This window comes from Panthera leo, chromosome D3 (genome assembly GCF_018350215.1).
Source record: "Panthera leo isolate Ple1 chromosome D3, P.leo_Ple1_pat1.1, whole genome shotgun sequence".
NCBI classification, from domain to species: Eukaryota; Metazoa; Chordata; class Mammalia; order Carnivora; family Felidae; genus Panthera; species Panthera leo.
The window spans coordinates 39,801,770-39,822,547 of NC_056690.1; positions in this window are offsets into that span (position 1 = coordinate 39,801,770).

A 20,778-nucleotide genomic window follows, 5' to 3' on the forward strand; every position below is an offset into this window, starting at 1 on the left:
GAAAAGGCCAATAGCACTTTTCACAGAGCTAGCACAAATAATCCTAGAATTTGTCGGGAACCACAAAAGACCCTGAACAGACACAGCAATCTTGAAAAAGCAAAGCAAAGCTGGAGGCATCACAATTCTAGACTTCAAGTTATATTACAAAGATTTTGTAATCAAAACGGTATGGTACTGGCACCAAAATAGACACAGATTAACAGAACTGAATAGAAAATCCAGAAATGAACCTACAATTATATGGTCAATTATTCTTTGATGAAGCAGGAAAGACTATCCAATGGGAAAAAGACAGTCTCTTCAACAAATGTTGTTGGGAAAACTGCACAGCAACTTGGAAAAGAATGAAACTGGACCACTTTCCTCCTCCAAACACAAAAATAAACTTAAAATGGATTAAAGATCTAAATATGAGCCCAGAAATCATAAAAGTCCTTGAAGAAAGCAGTTATTTCTCTGACATGGGTCATAGCAACTTCTTTCTAGATATGTCTCCAAGACAAGGGAAACAAAAGCAAAAATAAACTATTGGGACTTCATCAAATAAAAAGCTTCTGCACAGCAAAGAAAACAATGTTCAAAACAAAAAGGCAACCTATGAAATGGGAGACAGTGTTTGCAAATGACATATGTGATAAAGAGTTAATATCCAAAATATATAAGGAACTTATAAAACTCGGCACCCAAAAAAACAATCCAATTAAAAACTTGGCAGAAGACGTGAGTACACATTTTTCCAAAGAAGATATACCAAAGGCCAACAGACGCATGAAAAGGTACTCAATGCTACTGAACATCAGAGAAATGCAAATCAAAACTACAATGAGGTATCATTTCACACTGTCAGAATGACTAAAATCAACAACACAAGAAACAACAGGTGTTGGCGAGGATGTTGAGAAAGGGGAACCCTCTTGTACTGTTGGTGGGAATGCAAACTGGTGTAGCCACTGTGGGAAACAGTATGGAGGTTCTTCAAAAAGTTAAAAATAGAACTACGCTACAATCCAGCAATTACACTACTAGGTATAAATACCCAAAGAATACAAAAATACTAAGTCAAAGGGATACATGCACCCTGATGTTTATAGCAGCATTATCTATTATAGCCAAATTAAGGAAACAAGTCGAATTTCCATTGACTGATGAATGCATTAAAAAATGGTATGTATGTATACAATGGAGTATTAACCAGAAAAAAGAATGAAACCTTGCCAGTTGCAAAGACGAGTATGGAGCTAGAGAGAGTTACGCTAGGCAAAACAAGTCCATCAGAGAAAGACAAATACCATATGATTTCACCCGTATGTGGACTTGAAGAAACAAAACAAAGGAGGAAAAGGAAAAAACAAAAAAAAAACACAGAGAGAGGGACAAACCGAGAAACAGACTCTTAACAATCGAGCACAAACTGATGGTTACCAGAAGGGAGGGGGGTGAAGGGGTGGGTTCAACAGGTGATGGAGACTAAGGGGCGCCCTTGTGATGAGCACTGGGTGATATACGGAAGTGCTGAGTCACTATATTGAACACGACCTGAAGCCAACAGTATACAGTACGTTAGCTATCTGGGAATTAAATGAAAACTTCACAAAAGGAAACTGCCACAGCCACCTCAGCCTTCAGCGATCACCACCCTGATGAGTCAGCAGCCATCAACACAGAGCAAGACCCTCCACCAACAAAACATTGTAACTCGCCGAAAGTTCAGACGATGGTTATCATTTTTTAGCAGTAAAGTGTTTTTACTTAAGGTATGTGCGTTGTTTAGGCATAATGCTATTATGAACTTAGTAGACAAGGGTATAGTGTGAATCTAATTTTTATATGCACTGGGAAACCGAACAGTTCATTTGACTTGTTTTATTGTGATATTCACTATTGCTATGCTCGAAAACTGAACCTGCAACATCTCTGAGGTATTCCTGCATACGATGCGAAGCACGTGTCAGACTTCTGTTGTTTTTTTTGACATACGAATATCTATATTCATTCCTTTCCTAGGACTCATTTCAGAGTCAATGTTCCATTGTCTTCTCGCTTCAAGGGCTCCTATTTTAGAAGGGTAACACCATTCTGAGGCTAAGACATGTTTATTTATTCTTCAGAGAATATTGAGATTTTCTTTTTAACAGTGGTATTTCAAAATTTTATGATGATAGGAGCACCTGGGTGGCTCAGTCAGTTAAGCGTCCAATTCTTGGTTTGGGCTCAGTCATAATCTCACGGGTTTGTAGGTTTGAGCCCTGCATCGGGCTCTGTGCTGACAGTGTGGATCCTGCTTGAGATTCTCTCCCTCTCTCTCCGCTCCTCCCCCACTTGTGCTGTCTCTGTCTCTCTTGAAATAAATAAGTAAACTTTAAAAAACATATATGATGTTATACTCTGGTTTGTTTTAAAATGTTTTAATTATAGGGGTGCCTAGGTGATTCTGTTGATTAAGAGTCTGACTCTTGATCTCGGCTCAGGTCATGATCTCATGGTTTATGAGTTTAAGCCCTGCATGGGGTTCTATGCTGATAGTGGAAAACCTGCTTAGGATTCTGTCTCTCCTTCTCTCAGCCCCAGCTCACTCACTTGTTCTCTCTCTCTCTCTCTCTCTCTCTCTGTCTGTCTATCTTTCAAAATAAATGGATAAACTTAAAAAAATAAAATGTTTTGATATATACCCTAGCTTGAGACTTTTTTATTTCTAATTTTCCCTTTCTTTCTTTCTTTCTCTTTCTTTCTTTCTTTTTCTTTCTTTCTTTTTATGAGAGAGAAAGAGAGAGAGAGAGAGAGCACATAGGGGAGGGGCAGAGGGAGAGAGAGAGAATGTCAAGGAGGTTCCACACTCAACACAGAGCTCAATCCGGGGCTTGATCTAGAGGCTATGAGACCATGACCTGAGTCAAAATCGAGTCAGATGCTTAACCAACTGAGTCACTCAGGTGCCCTGAGACTTTTTAATTTAATGAGCTGGATACTTGTTGGGAACATCAATAGATAAGATATTTCAAGAAAAACATGTTGGCAGGTAAAATGGATTCCAAGAGGCTCTGGGCCAGCACTTGGAAGGTATTGGTAGGAGTGAAGGAGTTAAAAGAGGGATAAACAAGGGGGATAAAAATGAATTGGATTCAAAGCCTGGCACTTGACATAGATGCATTAGATCATAAGTGGCCCAGAAGAAACTTCCTGGGCTCTTCTCAGAAGAATTGAGCCTCATTCTCTGGGAGAATGAGAGCAGCTCTGGGGAGCAGCTTATCTTCAAGTTAGTGGCCAGGGCTCCTCACATAGTAATCTGCAGACTGGGGCAGAGTATTATGCAGAAGGCAACCAAACGGTCCGTTGCTGACTGTCGTAAGCTCTAGTCATCTGCAGATGCCACTGAGGTAGGATGAGGAGAGAGTACTGGGCTAGAGAGATGTAGTGGGATAGTTGGACAGCGTTAAGGACCAGTTGTGCTTAGTGATCGTCTCTTTAAAGCGAGATAGGGCAGCGTGGCTGTGTCTGCATCTCTGGCCATATTCATCTGCCTCGTGTGGCTCCATCGCAGGTGGAGTGGGAGTCTTGCTCAGCGCAATTACATATATTAAGTTCTGAAATTTACAACCATCCATTGCAATCATCTACTTAGTTCTCAGCATGCAACTTTCACTCCAGTTGTTACCCAATCTCTATTTTAGGATTTTCCCAAACCAAATCTCTATTTCAGGATCTTCTGGAACTCCCCGCAAATGAACAGCCCTCTCATCTGTTCATGATTTTGCCTCCTGTGTTCTTATCCCTTACTTGATTGTTATTATTATTATTTTTTTATGTAGCAGAGCCATTGCTCAGGGGAATGGAAAAGAAGGGCAAGCAGTCACTGGCTGAGAGGGAAGGCTACTTCCGAGGCAGGTTTTCTTAGACCCACTCAGGGGAAACCTTTTCAAGACAATGTCTCCTGCAGTGGCTGAAATGCACCGGCATTGATGCAAAAGAGCAAGGTGCCGGAAGGAATCAACCCAATCCCTGGCTTGTCAAGGGAACTGAGATTAAAGGACTGATTATCTGAGGAAGGGAAGGGGAAGTCTGGTGAGCTCTGGATAAGTGACATCAAACACCTCACTGAGTGCCTGAGTCCCATTTGAAGAATACCCAAGACAGAAATAGACTAGAGCCTGCCTGACATTCCAGAAGCTGCCCTCTTTAAAGCTGTACTTTGGTGGATCACTTGAACTATAATATGTATATGACTAACCTTGTGACCCCCAATGTTCTCGATCAGCTTCTACTCAGACATCTGTCAACTACAGCTGGTCTGCAAATATTTGATGCTGGTCTGTGGAGAATTAAGAACCAAAAGTAAGAGTAAACATTTAAAAAAATCTGTGAGTCTGACACTGCTGTGACATTGAAACACATTTTGTTATTTTACGAATTTATTGGTCCTTGACAAGTCAGGATTTTAAAAATTAAATCAGGTCTTTCAGAAGCTCAACTCAACAGAACAGTATTTGAAAAAAAAAAGGTGCATTTTCCAGGATATTGTTAAAAAATTTTTTAATGTTTTTATTCAGTTTTTGAGAGAGAGAGAGAGAGAGAGAGAGAGAGAGGCAGAGAGAGGGAGACACAGAATCGGAAACAGGCTCCAGGCTCTAAACTGTCAGCACAGAGCCCTACGCGGGGCTCGAACCCACAAACTATGAGATCATGACTTGAGCAGGAGTCGGATGCTCAACCAACTGAGCCCCGCAGGTGCCCCTTCCAGGCTATTTTTAAATGATTTTCTTTTATACTTTCTCAAAAGGCAAAAAAAAAAAAAAAAAAAAAAAGTCAAAAAGAGAAAAGCATTCTGCCAAAATGGCATAAACTCATTGTTTTAAGAACCAACCCCGTTCAATTTTTCCTTAATTAGGGCCAGTCCAGATGTGACTGGCAGTTGGAGATGGGTTTCCCCCTGTTGGTGTTTTTTGTTTTTTGTTTTTGTTTTTCCAATCCTACCAGAATCAGGTCAGGAGTGGGAGGTCTCCAAAACTGCCCCCTTTTCTTTATTTTATTCTTTAAATTTTCTGTTTTCTGTTTCCTTGCATTTTCCTATAATCGATTAAAGGAGCAGGGAAGCTGAATACTTTCGGGACTTCATTTGAACGGAACCAAGCTCTAAAGAATGTTGCTTTTCAACAATTTGATTTCTCTCTTCTTTTGGTGCGGCGTTCAGTGACACCTCTTTCTTTCTCTTTTTTCTTTTTTTTTTTTACTGTCCCTCATTGTCAACTAAAAGACCTCAGCAGCTCCCTATTGCCAGCTGCATCAAAGCTAAATGCATCTTGCTCAAGGAGGCTGAGGTGGGGGCTTTCCTCACACCGATGAACGAGCGTATGTGTACAACGGAGGCGGAGGGCATTTTGGCACCTCTGTCCCTTGACCCCCCTTGTTTCCCCGGGGGTAGCGAACAGAGTTGAGATCCGCGCGACGAAGCGCAGTCGAAGGTGTGATATTGCGAAATCAAACTTGAGGAGCTGAGCTTTGAAACATCAAATATTCACACTTGCACCTGAAATCTTTTTCCAGCTGCCTGTACAGTATTGGACGGCCTCACACAGGAACTGTGCAAAGCCTGAATTCTCTGAGGAACGTTCTGTGACCACCTCATTACTCTCAACTTGGATGTCATCAACCAGTAAAAAAAGAGTGGGCGTAGTGGGGGGAGGAAGAAAGGAATGGGCTAAAGTATCAGGAGGGTTTATTTTATTTTATTTATTTTATTTTATTTAAAAAAATTTAATGTTTATTTATCTTGTGCGTGAGAGAAAGAGAGAGAGAGAGAACGAGAACGAGTGGGGGAGGGGCAGAAAGAGGGAGAAAAAGAATCCCAAGCAGGATCCGGGCTAGCAGCACGGAGCTGACATAGGGCCTGAACCCGTGAACCCTGAGATCATGACCTGAGCCAAAACTGAGAGCCCGACGCTTAACCAACCCTGGCACCCCAGGAGGGCTTATTTTAATTTAATATCTGTAAAGAACATAATCTGTGCTACTAGTTACAGACTTGACTAGAAGAGGCACCTGAGATTCCAAAACTAAAGGGTCGGAGTGACAGGAAAGCTCCATGTAAGAAGTGGGATATGTTTTAAAAATGTGAAGTACTCAGGTAGGGGTGCCTGGTGGCTCAGTCGGTTAGGCATCCGACTTTGGCTCAGGTCATGAGCTCACTGCTGGTGAGTTCGAGCCTTGCGTTGGGCTCTGTGCTGATGGCTCAGAGCCTGGAGCCTGCTTTGGATTCTGTGTCTCTCTCTCTGCCCCACCCCTCCCCTCCTCTAGCTTGCACTCTCTCTCAAATAAAAAAAATTTAAAAACTGTAATGCACTCACTCCATTGGTATTTTTAAGCAGGATCTTTTATTTTTTTAATGTTTGTTTACTTATTTTGAGAGAGAGAGAGAGTGCAAGCAGGAGAGAGGGAGAGAGAGAGAGGGAGAGAATCCCAAGCAGGTTCCACGCTGTAAGCCAGAGCCTGATAAAGAGCTCGATCTCAGGAACTGTGAGATCATGACCTGAGCCAAAATCAAGAGTAGGGAGCTTGACCAACTGAGCCACCCAGGGGCTCCTAAGCAGAATCTTTTGTATGGGGAAAGGTTTCTCCATTTATCACAGGACTAATTAAAGGAAAATTACTAAATTTCCAAGAAACTAGCAACATTACCTAGCACCTACTTCATACAGATTATCATCCTAGTGCTCAGAAGGAGGCATCTCTATTAAGTTCAATTATTCCTTCTTGCCAAGTCAAAGCTTCTATAGGTTTAGCATATATATAATTATGTCTTATACTAGCTGTTCCTATTTCTCATTTCTCATTAGACTACAAATTCTTTGAGGGCAAAGATTCAATCTTACCCTCTCTCTGGAACCCCTTCGCCATTTTTCCCAATGCCTTCTGCATACAAGAGGCTCAAAAAAATGCTTGCTGAAATGAAATATTGGAGGAATAATGGGGTTCACATGGAGGGCATCACTACAGTTGAGAGACAGGTTTAGTTATTTAACTCATTTGATCCCCCAAAAATACTTATTTTGCACCAGCTGTCTACGAGGGGTATAGATACAACAAAGGGCACAGATGATGTAGTCAATGCTTTCATGGAGTTTACACTTGAGTTTGGGCCCGGAACTAAATGGCTTTACTCCTGCTGTTGGCACCTGATCAGGTATTTATGACCCTCCCCATTTCACGCCTGATCCCTGCACCCAGGATACCCATGCTTCTCCTTTGGTGCTGACAGATGTGACAGGAAGAGTATCTGGTTACTGTTCCTCTTCTCTCTTCACCCTGATAACATAAGCAAGGACCCAGACTTTTTCGTAACTACCTCACTCTTCCTGGTGTCAGCTTTCCTCCCAGATTGGCTGGTTTTGCCAACCCCTCCAGCACACAGACCAGAGTCAGAGCCGAGGAGGAAGGCCTGAGCAGGCCTTCAGTAGAGGCAGGGCGGTGCAGGACAGAAGAGGCAAGGGCTTTGGAGACTGGCTATCTGGGTTCAAATCTCGACCACAATACATATTAGATATGTGGCCTGATGCAAGTCACTTGGCTTTTGTGAGCTGGATGTTTGTCAGATGTACCTAGAAAATAGAGATGAAGTAAAACTGATTATGAACGTTGTAAAATGGAAATAGTATAATTTTGAGCATCAAAGTTCATTCAAAATGGATCATCAACTAAAACGGAAAACCTAAAACTCTATGACTTCTTAAATAAAACTAAGGAAAAATACCTTTGTGACCTTGGCTGAAGCAAAGGGTTCTTAGACACAACACCGGCTTCATGGCCCATAAATAAATAAAATAATGAGTGGTGCCTGGGTTGAGCGTTGGTTGAGCGTCCGACCTCGGCTCAGGTCATGATCTCACAGTTTGTAGGTCTGAGGCCTGTATCAGGCTCTCTCCTGTCAGCACAGAGCCTGCTCTGAATCCTCTGTCCTCCTCTCTTCCTGCCCCTCCCCTACTTACTCCGTCTCTCTGTCTCTCCCTCTCACAAAAATAGACATTAATAAATAAATAAATTAATTAATGAATTGGATTCCACAGAAATTAATGACTTCTACTCTTGGAAAGACACTGTTTAGAAAATGAATACACAAACCATAGTGTGGGAGAAAATCTTTGCAAGTAACATATTTCATAAAGAACTCTACCCATAATCTATCAAGAACTCTCAAAACTCAACGATAATAAGACAGAAAACCGGTTAAGAATAGACAAAAAATTTAAAGATATTTTACTAGAGGACATATATAGATGGCAAATGGGCACATTACAAACATGTCCAAGATCGTTAGTTTGTAGGTAAATGTAAGTTAAAACCACAAGGAAATACCTCTACACACATCTTAAAAGTCTAGAATTAGGATGATTGAGCATACCAACTACTAGTGAGAATATGGAGGAATTTATATTCTTTTTTTTATTTTAATTTTTTAACGTTTATTTATTTTTGGAAGACAGAGAGACAGCGTGAGCAAGGGAGGGGCAAAGAAAAAGGGAGACACAGAATCTGAAGTAGGTTCCAGGCTCTAGGCTTTCAGCACAGAGCCCAACGCAGGGCTGGGACTCATGAACTGTGAGATCATGACCTAAGCCAAAGTCAGATGCTCAGCAGACTAAGCCACCCAGGTGCCCTTACATTCTTCTTTTTTTTAACATTTATTTATTTTTGAGAGACAGAGCAGGAGCGGGAAAAGGGCAGAGAGAGAGGGAGACACAGCATCCGAAGCAGGCTCCAGGCACAGAACCCGATGTGGGGCTTGAACCCACGAACCACGAGATCATGACCTGAATCCAAAGTCAGATGCTTAACCGACTGAACCACCCAGGTGTCTCTGGAGGAATTTACATTCTTGTACACTGATGGTGAGAATGTAAAATGGTCCAGATGTGTTGAAAAATAGTATGGCAGTTTCTTAAATATTAAATGTGACTTACTATATGACCAAGTGATTACTCTCCTGTGTATTTTTCCAGAGCATACGTTTATACAGATATGTGTTCATAAATGTTTATGAAAGCTTATTTTGTAACAGTCAAAAACTGGAGGAAAAAAAGTCCATCAACATGTGAATAAACAAATTGTATATATAATCACCATGCAAAACCACTCAGAATGAAAAGGAGTGAATTATTATTACACACCACAGCACACATGACTCTCAGATACACGCATTGAGTGAAATAAGCCAGACAGAAAAAAGTACAGGCTATATGATTCCATTTCTACAGAATTTTAGAAAATAATCTGTGGGGACAAGAGGCAGAACAGAGTTTGCTGGGAAAGAGTGGGTATGGTAAAATGTGGGAAGGTGATAAAGGGACAGGAAAATTTTGGAGGTGATGCATATGTTCATTATCTTGATTCTGATGATGATTTTATGATGGTTTTACATATATACTACACACACACACACACACACAGCAAAATGGATAGTATTGTACAATCTAACGTGCAGTTTATTGTGTATCACTTCTATTTCAAGAACTCTGTTTAATAAAACTGCATAGTTCTCTGCTATCTTAAACACTGTATAAAAATAAAATTTTCTTTTTCTTTCTGACTCAGGATAATGATTGAGTATATTAGCCATGCTTTAGGACTGTAGTATACAGATAATATCAGTATCTCTAAAGTTAATTATGGCTGTTTACCCAACAGATGGCTCTGAGCCTCTATGTTTTGTGAACGTTTGTTTCATTTTTTTTAGAGTTTATTTGTTGTCTGTGATTTCAGATATCAGAATTCCTATTTTTCTGATCTATAGCCTTAAACCTGTCATAAAAATGGAACCCTTATCATCCGATTGTTAAAAGCCACCCAGAGTCTAAGAGGATGTATTGTTGAAAATACAGTCTTTGAGGCAGTTCTTATTCTGCAACTTAATGGCTGAGGATGCCAGGAAAGTTATTTAACTCAAGCATCAGTTTCCCCGTTGTGGAATGAGACTGCTTTTGGCAAATTTATAGATTTGGTTGGGAGAATAAAGAGGTTTAGTACACAGTAGACACTCCAAAAATTTTTCATTCTTTACCTCACTGTATTAATAGATGAGTTAACACTAGCTCTGTAAGTCATAAACCCGAAAACCTCAGTGGCTAAATGCAATAGAAATTTATTTCTTGCTTATAGAATATTCAACTGGTAGCATGGGGTGTGTGGGGCTTCCTTGGGGGTCTTGCCATTTGTAGTACAAGGCACACTCCATGTATTAATATCCATCCAACCATGCAGACTGAGGTACTGAAAGATATAAGATGTTTCTATGGGCCAGGCTTTGAAAGTAGCATTTCTACCTGTATTCACTTTCCCCCAATACAGTCATATGGCCATAACTGTAAGGAAGTCTGGGAAAGGCCAATCAGGTATGTGCCCAGGCAGAAGTGGGAATCAATGTTTTGATGAATAGCTAGCATGTTTCTGCCATATTCCTTGTATAGATTAAGAATGAAGATCTGCGGAACACTCAAATGAGCTTTACAATATAGACTTAGCAATACCCGTGTTTCGTGCAGCGCTTACATTAGAGTGTATCTCAGAGAGTTCAGGTTGCTAGAATGTGAATTCTTATGCGATGTGTTCTCACTCTAAACACTAATGCTTACAAAACTACAGTGACAATAATCATGGAGGACCTCATGAACTACCATTTCTTGAAAGTCAACTTTCCAACAAGCATTGCTCTGTGTGCTTTATCAATAATATTTCATTAATTTCTGCTGTAGAGTGAAGAATTCTTAAGGACAGAGACATACCTTGTTTTTTGTTTTGTTTTGTTTTCCTGAAAGCCTCCTGATATTGAATAGAGGAAAAACAGACTGTGATATTGTTTGAAAGAATTAATATCAGAAACAGAATCTTAACCCTCTAGGAACTCGACTTCAGTCATTCTAGCGTCCCAGACATGAATGTATACTTACTGTATTTTTAACTTTATCTTAGAATGGACAGACATATCAATACTAAAGATGCGTGTCTGGAAGCTATACTTCTGGGGATTCAATAAATTTGTATCTAAAGAAACTCATTCTTAAGAGAATATGGCTTATTCGCAGGATTCTTTGTGTGTAACTTATCCAGCTACTCATGCAATCACTGGAAATTCACTGTTGACTTTTCCTAAATTATACCTTCACTAGAAAAGGAAGATGTTTTCCTTTGAAACCTACTGAATGCAACGGTAAAAGCAAAATAAAAATCTATACAAATGCACAAGCTTATTGTTGGTTTAGTTACTAGTTGACGTTAACTTCAGGTCATTCTAGTTTTATGAATTATTCTTTAATCTTGATTCTCTTCAACAAGGGTCATGTTTAACATTTTCTTCTAGACAGATCAAAACAATATCTATCTTTATATTAAAAATTAAATGCGAACTGATTTGAAAAAGTCAAATTAAGTGCAGTGCAAAGAAAAAATATTGAAATTAATAATGTAATTATTTACTCTCAGTTGGCAGGATATATTGCATATAAAATTAAAGGTCAAAATCTAATCCTATTTGTTTTTTAAACAGTTTTACTTAATCTAGTCTGTCAAGAACATTTAAGTCTCTGGAGAAATTAGAATACTACATAATTACGAGTGATTTCTTGAAAGGGTAAAATGTCTTGCTCAATTGCAAAACTTAAGGGAGAATTCTTTTTTTCCAGCTTTATTGAGGTATAATTGACACATAAAATGGTAAGATATTTAAAGTGTACAACAAGATGATTTTACATATATATATTGTGAAAGGACTTCTCCCTTCCGGTTAACTAACATACCCATCGCCTCACCCGTTTCCTCCCTTCCTTTCCCTTCCCTCCCTCCCTTCCTACCTACCTTCAATTCCTTCCTTCCATCCCTTCTTTTCTCCTCTCCTTCTCTCTCTCTTTTTCTTGTGAGAACATTTAAGTTCAGCTATATTAGCAAGTATCAATTTTATAAAACGGTGTTGCCAATTAGAGTCACCATGTTTTACATTAGAGCCTCAGATCTTATTCGTCTTATAACTGGGAGTGTGTACCCTTTTACCGACGTCATATTTTCCCCTCATTCCCCAGTTCCTGGTAACTATCTTTCTGTTTTCTGTTTCCGTGAGCTGAGTTCTTTTTAGATTCCACGTATAAGTGATACCATCATGTGTTACTTGTCTTTGTCTGGCTTATTTATTTTAGCTTAATGCCCCCCAGTTTCGTCCATATTATCACAAATAGCAGGATATCCTTTTTAAAAGCTGGATAATATCTCTTTGTATATGTACACCACATTTCATCCATTTATTTATGGATGTACATCTAGGTTGTTTCCACGCCTTGGCCATTGTGAATAATGATGCAACCAGCCTGGCCCAAGCTCTTAGTTTGTCTTTCAAACTTTTCTGAGTGTGCAAGTTTCCTTCTTTGCTCTTGGTGGCACCCATTAGTTGAGGATATGCCAAGACCTCTGTGCCCCAAAGGAGAGAATTACAGTCAGCACCTAGATGCAGGTTGATTGGAAGCTGGATCCTTAGGCAGCAGCTGGGATAGTATATGGGTAAGTATAGCATATGCGAAACTATGAGATGGGTATTTTTGCCTGCTCCCTCTGTGCTGGGCCCGGGCATATAGCCAACAGAGGGGTTTGCTGTACTTGTCAAGAACATTCCTTTGTTTGCTACGGTCCTGTGGGACTCATGAATATAAGCCCCATTGACTATTAGGACCAGGAAATCGAAGGCCCATCTTGGGTAGCAGCTGCAAAAGCTGGGGTCACAGATATGTATACAAAACCCTTCCAGAGAGACACTGGCATCTTGGTGTTATTATTGGAGTGGGCTGGAGGGAGGAGGTGGGAGAGTAGTGGCCAGCTTCTCTGGTCTCTGAGGAAAATCACAGCCAGCCCCTAGTGTCTGCTACATTAAAAGCCTGACCATCAGACAGCAGGTTTTAAAGTATGCAGGGAAACCCCTTTAAAGGAAAGACTGGAAAATGGGAGATTTTGCCTGCTCTTTGTGCTGAGCCCTCCTGGGTATAGGGCAAGTGAGTGCTCATGCCCATAAGAATTGTTTGTTTGTTTGCTGTAGTCTTGTGAATCTCTTGGACGTAATCCCACTGGCATTCAGAGCTAGGTATTTTGGGAGCCCTCCCTCTGATGGCTGTCTTAAAAATTGGAGTGCTAGGTGGGGCGCCTGGGTGGCTCAGTCGGTTAAGCTTCCGGTTAAGCGCATGATCTTTCAGTAAACAAGTTCGAGCCCCACGTCAGGTTCTGTGCTGACAGCTCAAAGCCTAGAGCCTGCTTCAGATTCTGTGTCTCCCTCTCTCTGCCCCTCCCCAGCTCATGCTCTCTCTCTCTCTCTCTCTCTCTCAAAAATAAATAAAACATTAAAAAAAAGTAGAGTGCTAGATACGAGGTCAAGCCCTTCATTCTGCAGGGAGAAGCTGGGAGTGGGGAGGGTGGTTCCCTCTTGATGTTGTGCTGCTGTGCCAGGGGTGGGGTCTATTGCAAGAGTAGCCTTTCCTACCCATTTTGATGTGGGCCTTCTCATTCATCCTGTGTATAGGAATCATTCAGCTGGTTGCTGGCAGAGAAAATGGCTCTGTGTGTAGCTGTACATTCAGGGCATCTGGGGAGCAGAGCGGGGCTCAGGAGCCTCCCATGTCACCGTCTTGGTTGACTCTTCCAATCTATGCTTTATTTTCTGTTTTTTATTTCTTGAGGATCCTCCATACTATTTTCCATGGTAGTTGTACCAATGTACCTCTCCACCAACAGTGTAAAAGAGATTCCTTTTCTCCATGTCCATATGAATTCCTTGTATGTGTTGGATGTTAACCCCTTATTGGATACGTGGTTTGCAAATATTTGCTCCTATTCTGTAGGTTGTCTTTTCATCTTGTTGACAGTTTCCTTTGCTGCATGGAAGCCTGTTAGTGTGATGTCATCTCGTTTATTTTTTTCACTTTTGTCGCCTTGGCTTTTGGTGACAAACCCCCAAAAAAAAATCACTGCTAAGACCAATGTCATCAGCTTCCCCCCTATGTTTTCTTCCAGAAGTTTTACAGTTTCAGGTCTTCACGTTCAAGTCTTTAATCCCTTTTGAATTGACTTTTTTGTGTGGTGTGGTGGTGGTCCAGTTTCATGTGGAAACAGTTTCCATGTGGCTGTCCAGTTTTCCTAGCACTGTTCCTTGAAGAGGCTGTCCTTTCCTCACTATGCACTTATCAGCACCTTGGCCAAAGATCAGTTTGCATTAAATGTGTGGGTTTCCTTCTGGGCTCTCAATTCTGTTCCACTGGCCCATATGTCTGTTTTTTATGACAGTACCATACTTTTTTGATTACTGTAGCTTTGTAATATGGTGCGAAATCAGGAAGTATGATGCCTCCAGCTTTGTTCTTTCTCAAGATTGTTTTTGGCTATTTAGGGTCTTTGGTGCTTCCGTATGAATTTTAGAATTGTTTTCTCTATTTCTGGGAAAAAATGCTATTTGGTAGGCATCACACTGAATATGTAGACTGATTGGAGCACTATGGACATTTTAACAATATTAACTTTTCCAATCCATAAGCATGGAATAGCTTTCCTTTACTTGTTTTTCACTCAATTTTTTTCATCAAGTTTTATAGTTTTCAGTGTATGGATCTTTCAACTTTTTGGGTAAATGTATTCCTAAATAATTTACTCTTTTTGATGCCATTGTAAACGGGATTGTTTTAAAAGGAATTTTTAAATATAATACTTCTAGACCAAAAAATCTCTGGAGTTTTTTTTCTCAAAATGTATACAATAATATATTCATTTATTTTGGTGATCAGGGCATTCTAATTCTTTTTCTCCTTTTTACTACTACGCTGCTATATAGTTGGCCCAGCATCACGTACTGTCAGCAGCCCCTACTATATATGGAGAAACATATGCTCTTTTTTATATTTATTGTTTTAAGATTAATTTATATTTATTTTTAACTATGGGTTGTTATTTCCAACCTGTTAAAATTATTTTAAAAAATGAATCCAGGATATGAAAATCACCCTACTCAAATGAATTATTATTTTTATAAATTTATTTATTTATTCTGAGAGAGAGAAAGCACAAGTGGGGTAGGAACAGAGCAAGAGGGAGGGAGAGAATCCCAAGCAGGCTCCACACTGTCGGCACAGAGCCTATCTCGGGGCTGAAGCTGAAATCAAGAGTCAGAGGCTTAACTGACTAAGCCACCCAGGCGCCCCTCAAATGAATTATTTTGACAATTTAATGCAGAATCAGATTATGAAGGGCTTCGCATGCCCTACTTAAAGTTTAAGATTTTATCTTGAAGGCAATGAGAATGTACTAAAAATTTTTAAGCAGTGTGGTGAAATAGATAGCTTATTGTTTTAGGGATTTGATAAAACTTGATGACTAATTAGATGTAGTGGATAAGGTGGGAGGAAGAATCTCAGAATGCCTTCTATATTTCTGGCTTCGGTATCTGGGTACATGGTGAAAGGGATCATCAGTGGGAAGATTGTGTGGAAAAGTGCTAACGCTGGATGGAAGAAGGCCCATTTGGTTTGTATCTACAGAATTTGTGAGATCCATACATCTCTTGAAGGTGGACATGTTATGTGTGTAGAAACACTCGTTTGAAACTCAGCATCAAGCAATCCTAGCTCCTAAAATTCTTTAATCCTTTGGTTTCCATGGAACTTCTGCTTTCGCGGCCCTGCTCTCCTGGGTTTCGTTCCACTGTAATGTTGAGCTTTTCTGCCTTCACCAGTGGCTATTACAGAGATACTCTGGGCTTTCACTGAGGGCCATTTCTCTTCAGAGATTTCACTCTTGCCAATGACCTCAGCTACCTTCTTGGGGCATGACAACCACAGCTTAGGAGAAACAGTAAGAAAACTTAGGGGCAGAGAGCTAGAAGGAAAATCAGGCAACAGTAAAGTAATGGAAGTTTCTAGTGGGAAATCTGAAAAGTCAGCTATTCACAGCATAACATTGTAATTAGAGATAAAGGAAAAGGAACTGCAAAGGGTCCTTTGTTGGGCAAACAAGGCCACCTTTATCGGAACAGAGCCACATTGCAGTGCACAGTGCTCGCACCATATTGCAATGGGTGACAGGGGTGTGCTTGAGGCGTAGGTGACAAGAAAAAGAGATAGTGCACACAGATTAATTTGTGAACAAAAATGACCGTGTATATAATAGAAGGTTAAAGGAACACGCTAAATACATTGTATTCAGGGGTGCCTGGGTGGCTCAGTCAGCTAAGGGTCTGACTCTTGGTTTTGGATCGGGTCATGATCTCACAGCTCATGGGTTGGAGCCCAGCGTCGGGCTCCATGCTGCTGGCACGGAGCCTGCTTGGGATTCTCTCTCTCTGCCCTGCCCCCCTTGCAGTCTCTCTCTCAAAATTAAGAATCAAAAGAAACTTTAAAAAAAATAAAATAAATAAAATAAATAAGTTGTATTCCAGCATTTATATCTTCAATAAAAATGGTAAACATAATGCAAAAATGTTCATTGAAAAGCATTTGAGAATAACAAGATTGTTTTATTTCGTTGTATTAAGAAAAATAGACATGATGTCTTCCTATGTCTCTCCTCAATATTTTGTGTTGTTTAGCAAGAAAAGGAAAGTTTTCCATTTTCTTAAATTTGATGAGTGATGGGTTTTGAAAGTTGGCTACAGGTTATATTATATCACTGCTTCTACTAAATTATATGAAGATACATACTGACATCACAAAACATTCTCAAAGCAATTCAGGTTAATTCACTCCCACAAATATGTATTGATTTTCTATCGAGAGGCATTTATTGTGCTAGGTGAGGAGATCCAAATAGTGATAACTACAGTCTCAAAAATACAATGCAGATAACCTGAAACTTTTTATATAATGTGGCAAAAACCAAGATCATAGTAGTAGGTGCTGTGAGCATCGACAACAATTCATCCAACCTAATGATTCAGGCATGAGGTACACTGATGCAAGGCTTCAAGAAGAAATAGATATAGCCCACCAAAGCAAAGAAGAGAGAGGGTGTTCAACACAGTACAGGATGAGAAAATTACAAATATATTCCACAGTGTGTTACATGAATGAGTCCGATTTACTGAAGCATAATGTGTGAATCATGGAAGTAAAGGCTGAAGAAATAGACAAAAGCAAGTTTATGGAGAGCCTTGTATGCCATTATAAGGAGCTACTTTTTTTAACTTTGTAAGGAGCTATACTGTAAGGAGCTACACTGGAGTAGCATGGTTGGAATTCAATTTTTAGAAGACTGATTTTATTGCAATGAAGAGCAGGAAAGATGGTAAGTTGGGAGGTGAGAAAAGAAATTAGGAGGATAATAACCCGGAGGTGATATGACCAAGCCTGATGGGGATGTGTAAGAGAAATGGAAATAAATATAGGAAGGATTCAAGATAAATTCAGATGGTAAGAGAAGCAAGGAGTGTTTGGTGATGGATGAAAGGTGGTATGTGAGGAAGACCAGCGTAACTTGCAGGTTTCTGACATTTAGTGACTCGGTGGGTGACAGTGTCATGAACCCCTATGGCATAATAGGAAAAGAAATAAAATTTGAATGGAGAGGAAGGGCAGAAAGTGATGAGTTTACTTTGGACCTGTTGAGTTTGGGCTACCAGTGGAGGGTTCAAGTGGTTTCGTCTTTGGATTCACAAACATGAAACTGAGCTGAGAGGTCAAGGCTGAAGCTACAGATCTGAGATCACCATGTAAATGTCACTTAAAACCATGAGAATGAATGGGAATGCTTTATTAAGGCAGAAGAAACTTGTAGGGCTTTCACACTGACCGTTCAGGTTCCCTTCCAGTTCTTTCTTCTTTAACAATTCTACTTCACCTTAATGGAATTTTACTTGTTTGACCGTGTTGTGGTCTAGGAGGAATGCCTCCATTTTGATTTGACCGGAACATGGAAACTTCTGATAGTAACGCTATCTGACCGTGGTCTCCGATTTTCTGTTCTTACCAATGTATTGCTGACGTAGCCTCCTTTACGTTATCTACTCCAAAAGTAGCTATACCTTTCTGTATTTCTTCTATAGTAAGGGCTCACATGCTTCCTGCTACCAACAGAATGGTTTGGAGAGGGTGCTGTCTATATTAGTCTCCTATGGCTGCCCTTACTAATTACTAGAACCTTGGTGGCTTAAAGCAACATGCATTTATTATTTTACAGTTCTGGAGATCAGAAGTCTGAAATCAATTTAACCGGGCTAAAATTAAGATGTTAGCAGACTGGCATTCAATTCTAGGAATTATGTGAATTTCGTAGCCAGCCAACATAATAGGCATTGTTCTTTTTCTTTTTCACCTCGGTATCAAATTCTCCTTCTTCTTTCTTTTTTTTTTTTTTTAATGTTTATTTATTTTTGAGACAGAGAGAGACAGAGCATGAATGGGGGAGGGGCAGAGACAGAGGGAGACACAGAGTCGGAAGCAGGCTCCAGGCTCTGAGCCATCAGCCCAGAGCCTGATGCGGGGCTCGAACTCACAAACCGTGAGATCGTGACCTGAGCCGAAATCGGACGCTCAACCGACTGAGCCACCCAGGCGCCCCTCAAATTCTCCTTCTTAACAGCTCCCTGAACTTGTTTTACACTTGCCAGTCACAGATCATTATGGAAAGGTGATACATCCAGGTACCTGCCTTCCATTCTGGAAGTCAAAGAATCAAATGGTTTCTCTCCCTGTGCTGGCACAGCCTGACTGAAGTTTGGCCCGTCAAATGCTCTCCCCTGTGACTTGACTCTTGATCCAGTAATGTGAGGTCAGAAGAAACAGTTGGCATTTATCCACGTTGACCGTGTAGCACAAAACCAAAGCCCTTCTATCTTTCAGGCCTCCTAGGCCTCCAGTATTGCCATAAATCCTGCCTGGTTCTAAGACTGCTTTCCAGCCCTCCCTTCAGTTCTGGAAGTTTCCATGTCTTTCCAATAAATTACGTTCTCTTAAGTTAGCCAAACTGGGTTCTGTCGCTTACAGTTAGAAAACCCTCATCATCGTAGTGTGACATAGATAATATCATTGCTAGGGTAAGTCTACCACATGAATTTTGTAAGAAAATTGATTTTCCACTCCAAGTAATTTTATTCACTAATGTCCCCTAATTTGAGTTAGGGCAGTCTTATTTATATGGCCTCATTAAAATTCTATGGATTAAACATATTTACAGGTTTGAAAGGGCAAGGTAGTTGCTTTTTACAGATTAGGAAGGCTTATTTTTTTACTTTGCCTTTTCATGGAATGTTATTTGAAATATTAGGTGCCTCTCTGTAACCCTTCTTGAACTGGCTGGGATATCTTTTAGAGGCTTGTTAAAGCACTGGTGATCATATTACTACACTGCTGAGGGTTTACTTCCATTTCCTTGGCTGTTTAGTGGTTTAAAGTTTTTTTTTTTTTTCTTTTTCTTTTTTAATGGAAAATCACTCAGTGAAATTGCGGAAAAGCGATTATTTATCTGAGTCATATTTTTATGGAAACCGTTTTTCACTTCCCTGCATTTTTAGAAGTGTTTCCTTAAAAAGGATATGCTATTAATATTTATAATTAGATATCACACAAAGCAGATGCTAAATCTTATGCTATAACTTTATGGGTAAAATTACATAAAGAAGATTATATACTTTTTGGCATAATATTCTCTCTGGAAGCTATGGAACAAAGGACATTGTCCACGAAGACACCTTTTTTTTTTTTTTTTTTTTTTTGAGTAGAGGAAAACAGGAAGACGGTGATTAACCACGATTATTTTAACTATTATTCAGAACAGTGTACTTAAGTGGGTAGAGCAGGAGCTCAATAAATACTTAATTGCCTTTTCTCTCTGACCCACGTCTCGGTTCACCTATTCACACTCTCTCTAGTCTTACTTTGAAGCCACGTGGATTCTTCGTATTTGCAGAGCCCTAGACGCCGGGTCCTCGCCCTCTGTGAATGGGTCTGGCTTCCAAATACACATGGCGGGGTATAGTGAGTGGGGAGTTTACTGAGGTCGGAGGACAGGAGGAAAAGGGATTCCTTTTCGTTAATACCGAGAGAACCGGTGGAATAAATATCGTGTAACCTAAGCCACACCCACCCACGCACCCAAGAGCCATCTTTGTGTAGACAAGGGAAACTGAGGTTCCGAGGAGTAGCTGAAAGTAATGGCACTGGGTTTGAACGTCCGTTCTTGTGAGTCTACCCTGTCTCCTCCCTGGCGATTACTTCTTCAAAAATTCTAGTGGGGCCCCCGAGGATGGAGAGGAGAGGGCAGGAAACCCTCTCTTCGCCAAGTTGATCTCCTGTGAGAAAGAACTGTTGTTACGAGTTCTCCCGAGCCCCTGTCTTTAAAAGACAAGGTTAGGGACAACGGCTGGCAAGAGTAGAAGAGCAGGTTCAATTCCCCGGAGACTCTGCGCCAGGGAACGGACGGGGCACGCCCACTAACGGGGGGCCGCCTCTCGGTTCCGTCCCAGGCACGCGGGGCTTTCCCGTCGGTCCGGTTTGAGTGCGTGTGAGTGCACTCGCCACCGGAAGGCTGAGCGGGCAGAGGCCGCAGGCCAAGAGCACGCTCCGGGAGAGGCCGGGCGCCTCCCCGCGGCCTCGGCGCACGTGCCTGGGCTGGGGCCAGGGCGAGTGGCCGCGCCGTAGTAGCTGGGGCGGGTGGGAGCGGCTGGCTCCGGGCCGCGGCCGCCGCCCGCCGCCCGCCCGCCGGCTCCGGTGGTTGGGCGGAGGAAGCGCGGGACTCCTCCTCCCCACCGTATTAACATGCACCCAGGGGCGGGTGACCAGCCCA